This window comes from Protopterus annectens, chromosome 1.part1 (assembly GCF_019279795.1).
Source record: "Protopterus annectens isolate FY-2018-M chromosome 1.part1, PAN1.0, whole genome shotgun sequence".
Taxonomy (NCBI): domain Eukaryota; kingdom Metazoa; phylum Chordata; order Ceratodontiformes; family Protopteridae; genus Protopterus; species Protopterus annectens.
The window spans coordinates 1,276,017,106-1,276,035,934 of NC_056726.1; the positions used below are offsets into that span (position 1 = coordinate 1,276,017,106).

The window sequence follows — 18,829 nt, forward strand, 5'->3', positions numbered from 1 at the left end:
CCATCTTGTGACAAAGATTTATGCCCATTTTTGTGAGTTTATTTATAATACTCGAGTATGGAATCGTGTCAAATGCTTTGACCAAGTTGAGGTAGGTGGTATGTACTATTTTACCATCATCAACAGCCTTAGTGACTTTCTCAAAGAAATCCACCAGATTTAGTAGGCATGACCTGCCCTTGACAAAGCTGAATTGAGTCAGTTCCACTGTTTGCAAGTTCATAGGTTGGTACTAAGCTGTCAGCCCTAGGGCCTATACAAGCCGAGTCATAAGATTTCCCTGGATATTTTTTTCTTACAATATACTTCCCTGGACCCCTGTCTAGCAGGCCGCCTGATGTGATCCCCGGGGTGAATTTCCTATCTCCTATCCAATAGTTAAGGTTCCTTTTGAAGAGAGCTAAGAAGGTGCTCTGCTTGACATGTATGGGCAGTATATTCCAGAGTATGGGGAGTCTCTGGGTCAGGAACCTATCACTCTAGCATGTTTTGTTCATTGTGATGACAAGGTTTAGATCCCTGGTGCATGTGGCTCTGAGGGATTGGGATTTCTTTAAGTGGAGCATGTCCGACAGCTCAATGTTTGACATGGCCTTGCACGTTAAGCAGAGATTGCCTCTGAGTAGGCAATATGCTACAGTGCATAGCTGGAGTTTTTTTTAGACAGTCAGCATAGGGCATCTGCTTTAGGCCTGTGATTATTTTAGTGAGGTATTTCTGTGGCGTTTCCAGCTGTTGCAGATGTCTTGTGAGGTACATACCAAATGGGGTGTTGTACTCTATAATGGGTCTAATGAGGGTTCAGTACAGTGGGACAATGACCTCCTTTTTTCTGGATGAAAAGCCCTTAGGTGATAAGGTGTGCCACATAGAAGGATTTCCTGACTGTTGTGGCAATGTGGTTATCGAAGGTGAGACCACTGTCCACCTGTGTCCCCAAGTCTCCCATCACATTTTCGGTGTTTAATGTACTGCCACCAATGTGGTAATTCATGGGTACATGGTTTTTCCCAAAGAGGACAACTATACATTTCTTGGCATTAAGCTTGAGAGCATGGCTCTGGCAACAAACATCTGTTTATGTAAGGCCCTTTTGTAGAATATCCACATCATTGGGGGATTCTGTAATGGCTCCCAGTTGGCAGTCATCTGCAAACTTTGTTAGCCAGAGTCCCTTAGTGTTGGCCTGTACTTCAGAGATGTAGATGCCAAACAAGAGCGGCCCCAGAACTGAACCCTGAGGTACTCCACTTGTCACTTGTCAAGAGCTGGATTTGGAGTCGGCTACTTTTACAGTCTGGGTTCTGTCAGTAAGCCAGTTGGTAACCCATCGAGTGAAGTAGGGATTTATGTCCAGCTTAGTAAGTTTATCGACGATTTCAGAATAGGGGATGGTGTCGAAGGCCTTGGCAAGGTTCAGATAGGCAGTGTGGACCACCTTAACCTCATCCACAGCTCTGGAGACCGATTCAAAGAAGTCAATCAGGTTCAGGAGACAAGATCGGACCTTCATGAACCCAAACTGGGAGGGGTACAGTGTTTTAAGGTTGCCAATGTCTTTGTTTATAAGTTCCATGCCCTTGCAGATCAGGCTTGTCAAACGGATGGTATGGTAGTTCTCGGGATCCAAGGTGGATCCCCCCTTCTGGAGTGGGATAACTGTAGTTGTGTGCCACTCAGTGGGCACGAAGCCTGAGGTGAGGCTATGATTATACATGACACTTAGGTGAGGTGCCAGTTCATTTTGTAGTTCATGTAGTACACAGCCCAGGATGTCATCTGGTCTCATGGATGATGTAGTCTTAGCTTTGGAGAGTGTGGTTTCTGTGTGCCCATGATTACTGGAATTTGGCAATATTTTGGTATTGAGATGGGCCCTTTAGGGGGTGAGAGGGGGGTGAAGTTGGCACTAAATTAATCTGCCAGGATATTGGCAATATCCTTGGAATCAGTATATTTAATGCCATTCTGTTGTAGCTCAGAGCAGATCTGAGCATTGCCATTTAGATTCTTGACATAACTTTAGAATGCCTTGTGGTTGTTTTTGGAATCTTTGGCAATTTTATTTTCGTAACTAGCTTTGGAGGATTTTATGAGAGATCTCAGCTTCTTACCAAGGCTGGTAAGGGAGTTTTTTGCATCCTGGGGTTTTCCTCTTTTCTGCAACTGTTTCTTCCTTCTGTTGTATAGTTTTTTTGGAGGAGAGCGTCTTGGTTCTATTTGGGATGGCTCACTTCATGCATGAGTGGATGTGCTCGTACTGTACCTTAGTGTAGGATTCAGCAGTCGAACTTTCAGCTCCCATCTGGGTGGGTGTCATGAAGTTTGTCACTTCTGAATTGAGTAGCATGAAGTTGGCTTTGGATACGTTTTTATGGAGGTTTCCTTACTGGGGGTGGGAGTGGGGGTGGGATGTGGCTGTCAAGGGTGATTAGCTTATGGTCAGATCTGACCAATGAGGGGGTGACCACTGGTGTGGAACATTATCTCAGATGTTGGTAATGACCAAGTCTAGGATATTGGAGCCCCTGGTGGGACAATGGATTAGTTGATCCAGGACATTGGAATTTATGAATTCCAAGAACCGTTGGGAAAAGGTATTGGTACCCGAGTAGTTTTTCCAGTTAATGGCAGGGTAGTTGAAATCACCCAGTATTAGGGTGTTTGGTTGTATCTTAATATTTTCCAGTATGTTTAAAAAGGTGTAGTGAGAATCTTGGGGCATGGTGGGGGATCTGTTGCAAGCTACAATTTGGATTGCAGTCTTACCTAGTGTTAGTTGCACCTGGAGAATTTCAGATGCACTGTGTTGGGCAAGTAGCCTGGAGGTGTGCATATCCTTGGTGAATATGGACACTCCTCCACCTTTAGTGTTTCGGTCTTGGTTTGGTGGCTGAAAAGTGTGGTAAGAGTTGTAGCCTGGTATTGCAGGGCTGCTCTCTGGAGCCTTGAACCAGGTCTCAGTTACTGCACAGATATCGATGTTCTCCATTTTTAGGAGTACCTCGAGAGACTGCATTTTGAGGTTGAGACTTCTAGCATTGAGTAGCATTACCTTCAGATTTTGCATACTTGTATCTTTTACGGTGGTGGTTTTGTCCTTTGAGCCTTGCCTAAAAACGGCACTATAGGGGTGGCAAAAGCTTTAGCCAGTAGCCTGAATCCCAGGGGCTACAGGTGCAGACCATCTCTGGCAAAGCATCGTGGTCTGTCGATCATGTCATCCCAGGCAGATGGATACTGGATCCCCTTTGAATGACACCTCCTGTATCATTGGGTCACTGATTATTGTTTCCATCTGGGTCAGTAGATGGTCCCCCTTTATGCAGAGGGAAGACTGTTGATGTCCGCCACTGTATCAGGACAAAGCCAGTCTGGAGGATGTGTTTAAACAGAGATTCTACTGGGCCTGATAAATCCTGATTTAAGCTATTTAAGAGGTAACCTGGCATACTGTCACACCCCGTTAAAGCTGTATTTTTAGCTTTAGAGAACACTGTGGCCGTCTGTTCTTTGGTGAGAACTTGAGGTAGAGTTGTGGGTATTTCTTGGGGGTATAACTGGGGGTAATGGGGAGGTGAAACCTGAGCTGAATTTGTTGGCCATATACAATAAAAAACAAAAATCGTGGCTAAAATTAGGAAGCATAATTCCCATAAAGATAAGAACTTATAAAATAAACTGGCAGCTAAGAGGGTTAATATTAAGCCCAATAAATCCAATTTTTAGGTCAAGATAACCTCCCAGGCAAAATACAACCATAAGGCTTTCTTCAGCTATATTAGAAACCTCAAAGGCAACACACAGCAGTCTGCTAACTGGCAGTTAATGGTGCCACTTTACTGGGCCAGGTGATGACTGATAAATTCAGTTCCTGCTTTACCCTCAACTCACCCTCAGCCACCTCCCAAGAAATAACCTCAGACATAACCGCTTCAACTATAGAGAGCATGTTCTGGTTGCGCTTGCTAAGGCCATGAACAGAGCCTCAAGTGGATCCCAATAATATCCCAGGATGCCTCCTGACTAGACTAGAGCATAACCTTTCAGAACCATTGGAGTTACTATTTAATTACAGTCTTAAAACAGGCTTTATCCCATGAGAATGGAGAGCTACAACAGTCATCCCTCTTCATAAGGGTGGACTATCAACAGATTGCAGAAACTGAAGACTCATTAGTCTGACTATTCTTATATGTAAAGCAGTGGAAAGAATCATCATGGAAATGATCAGCAAAGGCACAGAAGACCCTCAGACACTGCATCCATCCCAGGCTGGCTTTGTCAAAAGAAGGTCATGCCTACTGAACCTGGTGGACTTCTTTGAGAAGGTCACCAAGGTAATGGATGAGGGTAAAACAGTGCAAACTGCCTACATTGACCCGCATAAGGCATTTGATACAATACCCCACTCTGGCATTGTTAATTAACTTATGGAATTAGGCATAAACCTCTATATAACATGCTGGATAGACAACTGGTTCCCAGGTAGGGTCCAGGAAGTCAGAATTGGTGAGACCACCTCCACAAAGAGGCCAATCATCAGTCGAATCCCTCAAAGTTCTGTGCAGGGCCTGCTTCTCTTTGGCATCTATATCTCAGAGGCAAGACTAATGTCAAAGGCCTCTGGCTAACCAAATCTGCAGACGATTGTAAATTGGGAGCAGTCACATAATTCCCCCATGACATTATCATCTTACAAGAGGGTCTAACACAGACAAATGACTGGTTCCAATGCCATGCCTTAAAACTCAATGAAATGAAATGCATTATTCTACCTTTTGGGAAGTCAGCCACCCCAGGAAATTACATCATCAATGAAACATCTCTAAGAGTTGACCTACTAGTCAGTGATCGGGAACACATGTAGACAGTAAGCTGGCCTTCTACCAACATGTATCCAAGATAGCAAGGAAATCCTTCTATGTTGTTTAACTTAAAGGTAAGTGCATGGCATCTAGGTCCACGAAAGTCACTGTGCCACTATACTTGGTCCTCTTCAGACCCATCATTGAGTATAATGCCCTCTTCGGTATGTATCTGACCAAACACAAGTAATAACTAGAACATCTGCAAAGGTTCCTTATGAAAAAAATACAAGGAATAAATGCTATGCAGATCACCTCACAGCCCTAGCTCTATATTCGATCTCCTACACACTACTGAGAGATGATCTGTGCCTGGCATACAAGGCATTCCTGGACCTTGCTATGACAAATCTTTTGCATATCTGCAAAACAAACAAACAGCATCAGAACTACTAGACTTAAAGATCTAAATTTTGCTTGCAACATAAACAGGACATGTTGGAGTGACAGATATGTATTTCAGAGAATTCCCTTTCTCTAGAACAGGCTCCCCATCCATGTGAAACAAAGTCTCTCCCTAACCCTATTTAAGCATAACATGGACCACTGGATGGGAGGTCAAAAATTCACTCCTGGTCTCGCACCCATGACTCTGACAGACAGAAGCAGCCAATAAATTATGTCATAACCAACAATCACCCCTATATAAATGTCTGAAATATATAACTTGGGGTTCACATTTGGGTTGCATGGCTAGGCTTATAAAGGCCCTAGTGTTTTGTTAGTTTAGTATACAACTAAGAACCTATGAATATTGCCCAAGTATCTCCTTTAAGAGATATTTATATTGACAAGTAAGGAACAACCTTGGAGATGTGCTGTACAATTCTCAGAAATCAATGTAATAAGGGCTTCTCAGTTTATGAATCTTGCTCAAGTATCTTCCTTATACCTGACAAGTAAGGCACAATCTTGGAGGTATGCTGTGCCATACTCAAGAATCACTGTAATAAGAGCTTCTCTGTTGGATTTTGAATATTTATAATCACATACACCTTATCAGCATCTGACTGTAACCCATTAGTAGTCAGAAGATGATCCATGTGTTTTAAAATGATATACCAATCTGACCCTATGCTGTTGTCTCATATTCCTTCATATCAGAATATTGTCAACATTAATTATTACAATGCCTTCTAGGCCTTCAACCATATCAACAATTCGCAGTGAAATACTTTTTGAGCTGATGAAATGACAAATGATAGTCTCAGAAATTTATTATCTACCTAAGAGTGTGCTGAAGATAAGCATATTCAAGCTTGATTCATCTGCTTAGATTCACTCAAATCCCTAAACAGCATCAATCACGGAGAAAAAAATTATATTAAGCATAATAATAACTACATATTTTGCCTGCAGAATGTAGAGTTCTCGCTCTCAGAATTAATTTATTAAGGTCTTGGGGGTCTATGCAAATCTGGTCAGAATTACTGTTAATTAAACACACTAAGCCTACAAAATGTTATCATTTGCAGCAGTTCCATGTATTTAAAGCATATTGGCCACTTTTGGATGCACCTTTAAATTAAATTAAATGTAAAACAATTTCCTATCATACTCATCAGCTTAAAGTTGTGAGTGGTTTCTACATTCACAAAAATATGTTATTGTAGGTACTGGGTGTAATTTACATGCAACCACAAAGCACCATGGGTAATACCTTTTTAGAAGAGCAGCCTCTTATGCTACTACATGATCGTGTGCGGTGTTCTACCTGCAAGAGCTAGTTGAATTTTTTTTTCAAGAAAGTAAGAAACTCTTGCTGAAGCATTTATCATGGAAGTAGTGAGGCATTGTGGGTACAGTCTTCCGTGATGTCACAGTATGGATTTTAAGTTCCAAGAATAATTTCAGGGTTGCCCTTCTCTACAAAATAATATACAAAACGGACACCCTTTTTTTTTTGCATAAAAACTGCATAAATTAATATTGTAAATTGTAAGGAAGTCATATCCAATTTCACTGTTTTGCTATTTATACTTGTTTCAGAACATGACCAATACACAAAATTCTTTCTTTAGCTTCACTCTATACAAAGCACTCTTTAATGGTAAACCAGCTGATACCAGCTGTATAATGTTCAGTTGTCAAGCATCCAAGATTCCTAAACAGAGAATAATAATTCCTTAGGACGACTTTTAGTCACACAGCACTGAATTTTGTGTTACTGCATCTGTAGTGATGCTGAGAGTTCTCTCTCTCTCCTTACAGAGCATTTTGTTTAAAGTTCTTTAAAAGTTTATGTTTTATTCAATATTGTTGCATTACTGCTGAATTACAGCATTTTGTTTCACTGACTTTGACATAGCAATAGGGCAGTCTCCTTCTCAGTGGTCCAAAGTGGGACATGGAGGTGTTGCCAATATACAGCATCACTATGGGTGTGGCTAAGCATGTGACATCACCTAGGGAGTTGTGAAGGTGTTGATGCAGTTACGGGTATGAACGTGTACAGTTATACAGTAACATCTTCTAAAATCCCTCTCAAACCATTTCAGTTATGCAGCTATAACAGTAAAAAGCCCAAAAAACACGTGATATACAGATGTAACAACAAAAAGTAAACTCTACTGGAAAAATGCAGTACGCATTCAATTATACAAGTAGCTTTATCATCAAGTCAAAGAAAAAGCAAGAAATGAAAAATTCTACATATTCTACATTAGCCAAAAGGAACTATTCATTGCACAGTAACTGTAAGGAAATATTCTGAACCCAAACACGAAAACTCTACATATATTGCACACTGTATTAAATTAAAAATATTCTAAAAACACATTTCCTATTCAGAACACATCCATTTTCACAACACAGCACACATACATTTACAATGCTATGTAATTAGTAATAGAAGCATAGCTGGTTCAACTAGTGCCTACACCCTAAGCCCATCAGGTGAAGAGCAAAATTTAAAGTCAACAATCAGGTATCTGGGGTTCCTGAAATGCAGGAGCCAATTCAGGTCCCATTTCTGTGCCTTGGCCTGATAATCTTATTGTAAAATAAACCAAATCAAATTAATCAACACAAATTAAAAAAAAATAATCTTTTTGTGTTTTAAAATGTAGCAAACTGTGCTACAAATGTAGTAAGCAGTAGCTACAGTTTATATGATATAGCGCTCAGGTTTTAACTATCAAAAACAACAGTTGCTACAGTTTAGACAACACGGATCATCAATACAGTGTTCAGGTTTGATTGCAAATACAATACCAGCTTTTAATATCTGGTATGCATTAAAGAGCAGTCAGGATAGGCTGATCATCCCCCAATACTTTGCACCCAGCATAATTGCCCCCTTCACCCCATCCTGGCTATACCACTGATTATTTTTACTGTAACTTTTACTAAAGTTACTTATTTCTTAAATTGCATTGCCACACTTTTCATAGCAATGCTGATAAAAAGGCAGACAGAGAAATGGTTTCCACCTAGCCAAGAGTCTCCTGTAATATCATTTAAAGGAGGTTTTAGCAGTTATGTAATACCTTTCACATCTTGAAAACTTTACGCCCTAGACACCCTAGACAATACCACCAACTCTAACTCAAGTAATCACCAAATGCACATGCTTGGTCCCTCTCTATAGGGTTAAAAATACTAACTTAACACTTATTTAAACTGTGGAACTCCTCAAACAAATGCACACACCTTATTTTATGACAGTAGTGATGAGCAGTTGGGAAATTCCGGAAAAACAGGAACAGTTGCAATGTATGCTGTAGTGTTAAAGACCTATATCTAGGTCACTGGCTGCAGAACATACATACATACATACGTACGTACGTACATACATACATACATACATTTTATTGCAGGGAGTCCAGCTGGACATGTGCACTTATACATATTTAAGTTGCTAATGGTACAACACTGCACATTTTACTTACAGGTACAGCAGAAAATGCAGCAAATACAAGCATTTTTCTGCAAGTATTAAGGCAGGTAACATAATCAATATGAAATAGTGTTATGTGCCTTGTAATTCAATTTGTATGTGATAACATCAGTACGTATACAGCATGACTTAATTAACTTCAAACCTACAGTTACTACAATTCCCAAATCAATATATATCCAGTCTGAAGCACTGCTCAAATCTAAACAAAGAAAAAAAAATCAATCATTAAAAAACATTTAAAAAGTAAAATGATTAATAATATAAGGATGCAGTAGCACAGCTAAACACAGGGAAATATATTTCAGTCATTTAAAATAATTAACTTTACAATCACTGACAACTGTTTTATGTACCTGCAGCACTGGAATCTACAGTACAGCCGATGTCTAAACAAAGAAAATAAATACATTACCTAATTAAATTAAACTGAATAAATAAATAACACCATTAACAGACACAGCTTTTCACTCTTAGTATACAACAGCTATCAATTTAGCTTTATGTCCATAGTGCACTCCATATCTAAGGACAAGGAAGAAGAATGTCGACATTTGAAATCCAGAGGGCTGACAAGCCAAAAAAAGCCGAACAACACAGCAGAAGAGCACATTTCAAAAATCACTCTTCTCCTTTAAACTTCTTTTTACAGGCACACAACCCCCCCCCCCCCCCAACTTATATATATACCAACTCTGAGATCACCAAACCTTGGAGAAAAGGAAATGGCATCTCACTTAATATATGTAAGCCCAACCATTTGGCCTTTCAGTCTCCATATTTAATATTTCACAGTTACCTCCCCAAAAAACATATTTTAGCCATTACAAAGCATTAACATTACCATAGCTACTAATTTAATCATGCACATTGGATTCCACAACTAATAAAAAATAAACATTCCAACAACAGCGCAGTCATTATACAATCTATTACCAGTTTACCCAAAGCAGTATATTTAACCACTGAATATAGCATTAAAATAAATAAATACAAAAATGCAAACCCACACACACATTTTCAGCTTTAAATTATTCACAGTCAATGTAAAATGTATTTACTTCTTATCACAGCATAAAAAATTCACCTTTTAAAAATTTCTGCACTGGAATACTAGTTGTACTTTACCACTGCTGTGCAAAAAAAGACCAGTGCGTGTTTACTTGACTGAAGGCTGGCTGAATCACTGGCTTCCTGATGTCTTTACTCCCTTGACTACCTAGTTGACTCCTCCTACCTTCCCTTCCTACACTACCTGGCTGACAAGTGAAACAAAAACAACAACAACAAAAAAAAAAAAAAAAAAAAACAGCTCTTTCTCCTGATGGCCTTGTGACTAGACAGCTGCCTGACTGGGCTAACTAGCTAGCTCTCAGTTCATTCTCCCAAGTGTATCTCATTACAAGGAATGTTCCTCTCTTTGTTTCTTAAAAGCTCCTTATTTCTCACAGTTCCAGATTGAAAGGGTCTGTCAGACATTCATTGTTAAGACTTTTTCAACTGATATCCATGTTAAATAATACTGACTCATATTAATTTAAGATATTTTATAGGTAAAAAATAACACATTTTTAACCATCCTGCCAGCTTTCTAGTTGAAGTTATTAGTAAGTCGTTAATAAGTGTTACACATTTTGCCTACTTGTTCCACATTACGAGAAGAGAAGTAGGTTGAGAGATATGCTTCAGATGGCTAACTTGCTCCTGGGTTGGCTGGCTGGTTGGCTTCCTTGCTTGTTTGCTACCCACCTTATGAGCTGGTGTGCTAGCTGCCATGAAAAAAATGAAAAGGAAACAAATTTTACATCTTTTAGTAATCTTCCTACAGCTGTAGAGGTGCTGATAAGAAAAGTGCTTCTACAGCTGTGGGCTTAGTAGGGCTCTTCCTTGTGTAACTTTTGCCACCTTCTACAAACTGCAGCCAAGCCCTGCATGACTTTTGACACCCAGACCTTACAGGGAGCAGTTCTGCCTGCAGGTTAGGGTTGGTGACCTAAATAAATCAAAGAGAAAAAGAAAAGTAAGTGTAGTTTTTATGGAAATTCCGTGAAAGCAAGATTTTGTGTGTACCACTGCTTCATGCTGCAGGTGATGGGATGGAATAGTGGAAAGTGTGAGCGCCCTACTGATAGCAGTACTGGTGGCAACCCAACTCAGCACTGGTCACACATGTGAACATACAGTCACCTCATATTTTCTGGCTCCTTCTGTGAGCACTCAAACTGGCCACTCACAAACATTCAACTTCTTGAGCTGGATTCCTGAACCTATTTGCAGACAGCGCTGCATGTGGAAGGAAGACTTCAGCGCAATTTATACAGACGCAGTTTCATAAAACAGGCTGAAAGCAGTCTGAGTACTTAGTTATTCTCCAAAGGATAATCACGGATTTCTTGCATGCCCATTGGATTCCAAACCACACTGTGCATGCCCAATACAACTTAAAAGCAACAAACTACAATGCTGACTCTGTTTCTGAAATCATTGTTTGCTATAGGGCATCACAAGGAATAGAAGATACAACTACAGATGCCATCATATTCCCTAAGAATTACCCCAAAAATAAAAATAAAAATGCAACCTGCAGTGAATGAACTGCAACAGGCTGCATTAATACATGCCATGGATAAGAGTATGGCTATGCACTCTATAAGGCAGTCAGCTAGAGTGACAGCAATGTAGCAAATAAACCAGTTGTCAGACCAATAAATAATTGACCATTACCACCTAGACAGACAGCTGGTGAAAGTTGTCTGCAACATGTCCACCCCATGCATGTCTGTGCTCACCATGTGAGGAAACCCATCCCCCTTGTAATCAAAGTGTGTCTCAGCCTGGATGTACTTGTATCTGGGACATTCCAAAGACATATGGGGGATCCTGTGGGAGTATCACAAACAGCTGTCAGCCATATCCTGGCAAAATTCCTTGCAACAATGTGGATGACTACATACACTTTCCATCCACCTCCATGGAGAAGAGAACTGTAATGTGCCAGTTCTATAACATAGAAAACTTCCCACATGTACTTCATGCAATACATTGCACACACATCCCTATCAAGACCCCAGTATATCCTGAAGCAGACAGATAGATAAACAGAAAGAGGTGGCCATCCCTAAATTGCCAGTTTACATGTGCAGCAGATGGCAGCATGACAAACCTCATGATAACACACCCTGTAAGTGTCCATGATGCTGCCATATAGAGAGAAAGTGGTCTGTGGGCCACATTCCAGCAGGGTGTAATACCTGAGGGACTACTACTGGGAAGTACAGGAACATAGATAGATAGGATGCAAGCTAAGGACATCCAACACACAGTTTCCATGTTGACAATGTGTGTTTACCCCCTACAACAGGTGATTGTGGTTATCCACTTGAGCCATGGCTAATAACCCCATGCTGTGAATAATCAAACCCTACAGAAGAACCCTACAACAGAGTGTATGCAACAGGAACTACCATAGACCGTAGGTTTGGTGTACTGAAAGCTAGGTTCAGCTAGGCTACTACTGAGGGTGCACCACAATACATCCCTGAAAAGGGAGCACAGATGATAACTGTGTGTACCATGCTAGACAACATGCTAAGTACAGCACATGGTGATCTTCCGACTGTAGGTGTGGGTGAACTACCCCAAGAACCTCAGATGTCTGAAGATAACATGCCACAGAAATTAGAGGAGGAGCAGGAGGACATGGGGGGCAGAAAACACAGGCATAGGTAAAGGAGGGTGAGAACACAAGTGCAGGCCCAGGCAACAGGGCAGAGTTTGACCCACAACATTGAGTCATGACAAGTCAGATGTACAGAAGTACACAATTAAACACTGATATTCAGGTGTTGCCCCACACCGGCAGCATAGGTTGCATCTAATGGCAATTACCCAGTAGATGTACACACTGAGCATCAGACATCAAAACAATCATAACATATAACATTATGAACATATGCACAGTAGCTGTTCTGACAATTAGCTCACCTAGATAATTAAAAATATGTGGTGAGTGCTTTCCATATAATAATGGGTTCTATTTACATGCTGTTTATTTATCAGTGTGCATAATGTACATAACACTAAACATTGTAGAGGTACATCTATTTTCCAACATATTATGGCATTTCACATATCCAATATAGTCGTATACCACTGACTCCTGTAGTGCCTAGGTCGCTGAAGACTACACATTTCGTAGTTATTCGTTATACTACAAAAGTCCTGTATAGCTTACTCTACTTGTATATGTATGAATGGTAAATCATAAATAACTTCTTTACTTTGTTCATCTTAATAGTGAACATTCTTATTACAGTACCATTTGTTTAAGCTAAGAGGAATGCCTATCTGACTGCTAACAGATGTGTTTTCAGTTATGTATTGATAACTATTACTTCTTTAAAATATAATGGCCAATAAAGTATCAGAAGTTTCCATATTCATCTGTTATCAGCAGGAATACAGATACACACACGCAGTACCTGCTTGTTAAGAAGAAACATGTGCTGCCTGTTAACTTGGCCTGTAAAGAAACCAGTCATCCTTCCTCTATTTTGGCATGCTGTGGGTTCAACTCCACATAAGGAAACATCATTATATTATCTTTGTATATTTTATACATTGTCGAACATTCTTCTCAACTGAACTGCTTACTGATATTAAAGTTTGTTTTGTGCATGGTTATGAATATCTGTCATTCCTCGAATTCCTGTGAATATTTTCATAATCTATAATGTTCTGTTAATACCATCTCTTCAAGTACAGGGTTATGTGTAAAGCTCACAACACAGTGTTATCTGTCTGACAGACAGTTTTGTGGAATATGGTATTATTTTCAAAAGTGCTGTCAAGTGTAGTTTTGTCATTCAATATTACGTTCTCTTCAACAATTACATCATCCTTATCTTTTGAGGGAGTCAGAAGGTCAGACTTACAACTGAAATGCATATCAGGGTGATACAGTGAAGTATGCTTTTGATTTATAAAGTGGACTTTGCCAAGAATATCTTTACATGTAGTCTTCCCATGTACATTACTGTGTTCCTGATGTACAGGACTTTTTATGCCTATCTTAACAGAAGCTATGTGCACATGACACTGTCCCACTGACTGAGGGATGAAGGTTTTTGCTTACTGTTACTGTTTGTTACCATTGTGCTGACATAAATCCATTCCTGGAAATTACTTACCCAGGTACCCAACACATTGCCCTTTTTGTAAATCCTAAGCCATGATCCATATTAGTAACCCATACCTGCACATTCATAACCCCAAGTTTTTCACTGCATTCACAATACATCTTCTCAGGTAAGATGGATTAGCTTGACAGGTAGGTGTCAGGGTTAGAGTGTGGACATAGATTTGAGTTGCAGATTTGAATCTCATCCTCGAATCTGTGTTCAAAGATGTAAAGGCGTGTGTGTGTGTGTGTGTGTGTGTGTGTGTGTGTGTGTGTGTGCGTGTGCGCGCGCTTGCGTGCACGTGTGTGTGTGTGTGTGTGTGTGTGTGTGTGTGTGTGTGTGTGTGTGTGTGACACTGAAAAATGGATATGGTCATTCTCTGATGTTGTTCAAAAGTACATTTTTTAGACCCTGATCTGGGTAATGTATATCCCTGTTATTTTAGGACCGCATCATTCATACGTGCTGTTTTCTTTTTTCAGGTAATGAGAACACCCATAATTGTGCATTGAACGGATGCACAGGCTTGAGGAACAGTTGAGGGAGAGCGGTATGTTGCTTAATGTTTTTCTGTTTCGTTAAATAAAATGTATCTGATCCTTGTTATAAGTCCATATTTTTTATGTTACCTTGTATATTGTTTAGAATGCCAGAATACCCATCATGCATCAGTAAGTTAAGTGCAATAATCACGCTGTACCTGTGATCACAAGTCTGATTGAAATACAAATATGTTGAAATGTCATTTACCAGCAAGCCATGTTTTCTGAAGATAGTTTCTGAAATGTATCCCACAACCTAAATGACAGTTGGGTTTGTGTATCTGCCACATAATTTGAAGGTGGATGTTTTATAGATAAGTTTGTAATGATTTGACTGTTGGTTATACTGCAGGTGTTGGCCTATTTGTTGTGTGGGTGTGTGTTTGTGACTGATCTGTTGTGACTATCCTGCCTATTTACATAATGAATGGATGTCTGCTGTGTCATTGCTCACACTATTATTGGTAGACTATGTGGCACGCTCTTCAGTTTAGCATCGGTGTTACATCTGCCTACAACACCTTGGGTGTTTTTGTTGCAACATACTTGTATCCAGTGTTTGTGGGTATTTGTGCAGATAGGCATTTCTTTGCAATATGTCATACGCAGCAAGCATCATCAGGATGCTTGTTTGCATTTTACAGGCTACTGATTTCTAATAATTGTAGGTAGGTCATGCCTATAGTTGTAGACATAAAATACTGTTTTTACAATATATGCAAGAATTTCATGTGTCACAGGCTGTGAGTGTGTTTATGACTGAATAACTTCTTGTTATATATTGATGGGGGTCAGCTAATTACCATGCTGCCTGGCTCAGATGTTTGTCTTGTGGCTTGTGTAGTTTCCACAATATCACCATCTCACTTTCTCTTAATTTTAACAAAGTTACATGGTGGATGTTGATATTTCTCATTACATGTGCAGACTACAATTTACATTCACACCCAGACATAGCTGCTGAAGGAACACATGCAAGGAAAAAAAGAATGGAAATAATAACATGTTCTCAAACACTCAGCTAGACAATGTACTGAGGAGACAACATTATTAAACAGTGCAGGACACAATAATAGCATTATCTTGACTTTTATAAGCATTTATTTTGACAAATTGAAGTTATGGTAATGTGGCATGAGGCAGTGTCAGGCATGATTTTATTCAACTGTGAGGATAGGGTACAGGTGCTTAGTTTGTGCATGCTTGCCATACTGCCTCTTGGCTAATAAATAAATGTTCAGGTCATGTAATTATTTCCCCTTATAAGCTGTGTTATGCATGCAATTGTACAGCCTTGACTGAACTGCTCACATTGGTGATGGATACATTATCCCTGGCATATTCTGTTATTGGACATGTCCATTACTGTAGATAATGTGACATAGGGAAGGTGTTGTGTGTATAAGGAGCCATTCACTAGCACAATTCTGTTAATTGTAACTGTGCTACTTGTTAATGTTTGCACCATTTCAAATTGTAACATGTTTTAAATAAGACATTCAATGAATGCCACTACACATTCTGTCTCATATTTGTATTTGCAGAACTCACATGTAGATGAGATGTTTATGAATGTATGTTAGATTGCAGGTGTGCACATCCATTTCATTTTAAGATCAGCTATGACCTTCATGGGAATGTGCAGCATAATATTCATTTGCTTTTGACTGCTATGGTTTTGACTACTTTCATACATCACATATGGTGGTACACTGGACTATGGTCATAACATATTTTAATATTTCATGAGGACTGCCTATTCATTGTGTCACAGTGGGTATGTTATACAGACAGATAGTATCTGGTATGCATATGTAATTTTTGTCCTGTGTTATGATTCATATTGACAAAGCATGGGACCTGTGGACAATCACCAATCAGACATAGACAATAAGGGCTTGCCAGGTCACTACTGGAGTCCTGGGATGACTATGAACATGATGATGATGAGGATGATGTTGAGGAATGAAATGCATAAGCCATTATACCTGCTATACCTTGGAGAAGATGACACCAGGAATAATAAAGAGATGATTATCAGGAGGAGGTCCAGGAGGTGTGATCAGTGTGTTTCAAACACAGATGAGGGACATGATGGGGAAATGTTTTCCAGGACGCAGAACAGGTTATGCATGACCCATTCAGGAAGGTTGCCTGAGAGATCATTCGCAATGTTCATCCCCATCAGGGTGGTCCCTCAGGTCTGTAAATATTGCCACTGTGATCCAGTTGTGTTATACTGTCAGCATGCTGTTTGTCATTTAATTGATTGGACTGTACATGTACTCTTGTACATGCATAACATGTAGTTGCCATGCTTAGGTGCTACATGTATAAACATGGTATGGTCAAGATTTGTGTATTGGTAAATCATGTATGTGTAACAGAAGGATATGTCATTGTCCATATGCTTTGGATGACAGTTGCCATGCTGTCCCACTGGCATGATATGTTGTGTGCCATGTGTTGGCAGTGCTGATGACATGTGGGGATCATATAAATGTAAGTCATGCCTTTGGGAAGTCCTCCTTTTCTGACTACATGAAACGTTAGTTTAATATTAATGTATACACTGTGGTAAGGATAATTTATTCAGTAACAGTACAGTATGCTGTGTTTGCTGTATATCACATTTCAATATCCATTCCTTATTCACAGAAGTTCACTCCTTCTGGCAATATTTGCACCCATTAACTGATGATTGTACATGTGTCGGAACCTAGTCCGATCTGTACTGAAACACCACTGTACCTTTGACATGTGAGCATTCACTGACTTATCGTTAATGTGCTGTAATGATGCTCACTGGAGTGTCCTCTGCTCAGTAATGAGCAAGGTGAGTAACATACACCTGTGGGTATTCCAAATTGGCATGACAGTGTATGTGTATATGTTTGAAATTCTTTGCTTGCTTATCTATGCCTGTTGATGTTACATGATTGCATATCACTGTGTATGTGCGAGTTGTACATGCCCATTTTGGTGGACATTAGCAATGCAGTCGGCCCATATGACATACATTTGCTTAAATGTATCTTGGGTTGGCTTTGACAGCATCTTGTGTGGTGCACCCAAGTATTTGCAATATGTAACCTTACCATGTTGTTCTGTTTTATCACTGCCTTCCTAGATGTGGTCCCAGGTTGTCCAGCACCCTTCCACCTTCATATTTACATAATATATGTTGCAGATATGTATGGCCTGTATTGTAGTTATTGGCCATTGTCATGCATTACATTGTTGACATGGTCAACATTTGCCAAGTGTATGGCCATTTTACAAATGTAGGACATCTGCGCACAAGTCACTGGCTACTGTTTGCAGTATATCCTTGTTCTCATTATACATTGTTGATAGTATAAGCTATTGAAATTCATGTGCATAACCTGATATTTTTGAAGATGTAGTGTTAGATTTGTGCACATATTCTTACATGTCATTGGTGTGTGTTTGTGTAGTGATGTTGCTTTTATGTATGTTCCATTTAGGCCACTGACAGTCATAAATATAGACCCACACATGTGTGTTACCCTTGACATGACATATGTGAGCCACATATATGCATTTTATTACACACTTGTTTGGGATGTTTGTTGCTATGCTTGGTTGTTTGCCTTTCATGTGTATGGTTGGAGGCTTGGTTTTGTTTGGTTGTTTGCCTTTCACGTGCATGGTTGGAGGCTTAGTTTTGTTTGGTTGTTTGCCTGTCATGTGCATGGTTGGAGGCTTGGTTTTGTTTGGTTGTTTGCCTGTCATGTGCATATTTGGAGGCTTGGTTTTGTTTGGTTGTTTGCCTTTCACGTGCATGGTTGGAGGCTTGGTTTTGTTTGGTTGTTTGCCTTTCACGTGCATGGTTGGAGGCTTGGTTTTGTTTGGTTGTTTGCCTTTCAAGTGCATGGTTGGAGGCTTAGTTTTCTTTGGTTGTTTGCCTTTCATGTGCATGGTTGGAGGCTTGGTTTTGTTTGGTTGTTTGCCTGTCATGTGCATGGTTGGAGGCTTGGTTTTGTTTGGTTGTTTGCCTGTCATGTGCATGGTTGGAGGCTTGGTTTTGTTTGGTTGTTTGCCTTTCACGTGCATGGTTGGAGGCTTGGTTTTGTTTGGTTGTTTGCCTGTCACATGCATGGTTGGAGGCTTGGTTTTGTCCTCTTCTTGACTTATCTAGCATTCCTAGATCTGCATTTACTCATCTGTGATGTTGCTTGTCTTACACTTGCACTGCTTACAGACTACTTGGATATGTGTTTATTTATCCAGTTTGTACTGTGATCCTTATTTATTACCCTACAACACACATCTACCAGTGATCATACAGATACAGACATGACTGCCACACAGTTTACA

General features: G+C 39.8%; 1 protein-coding gene across 4 annotated transcripts in view; it reads right to left on the reverse strand.

Moving 5' to 3' along the window:
• LOC122809897 (inositol 1,4,5-trisphosphate receptor-interacting protein-like) overlaps positions 1 to 9,957 on the reverse strand; it is a 146,525-nt gene extending 136,568 nt beyond the window's left edge. The window contains exons 1-2 of one of the 4 annotated variants that reach the window (XM_044081545.1): positions 9,854 to 9,956; positions 9,123 to 9,155 (exon numbers count right to left, since the gene is read on the reverse strand). The gene's annotated coding sequence lies outside the window, so the exon portion shown is untranslated. Of the gene's footprint in view, positions 1 to 9,122; positions 9,156 to 9,853 lie in introns of all 4 variants that reach the window. The other 3 variants (XM_044081547.1, XM_044081546.1, XM_044081548.1) reach the window with 3 other exon arrangements.
• Between the last annotated feature and the right edge of the window lie 8,872 nt (positions 9,958 to 18,829).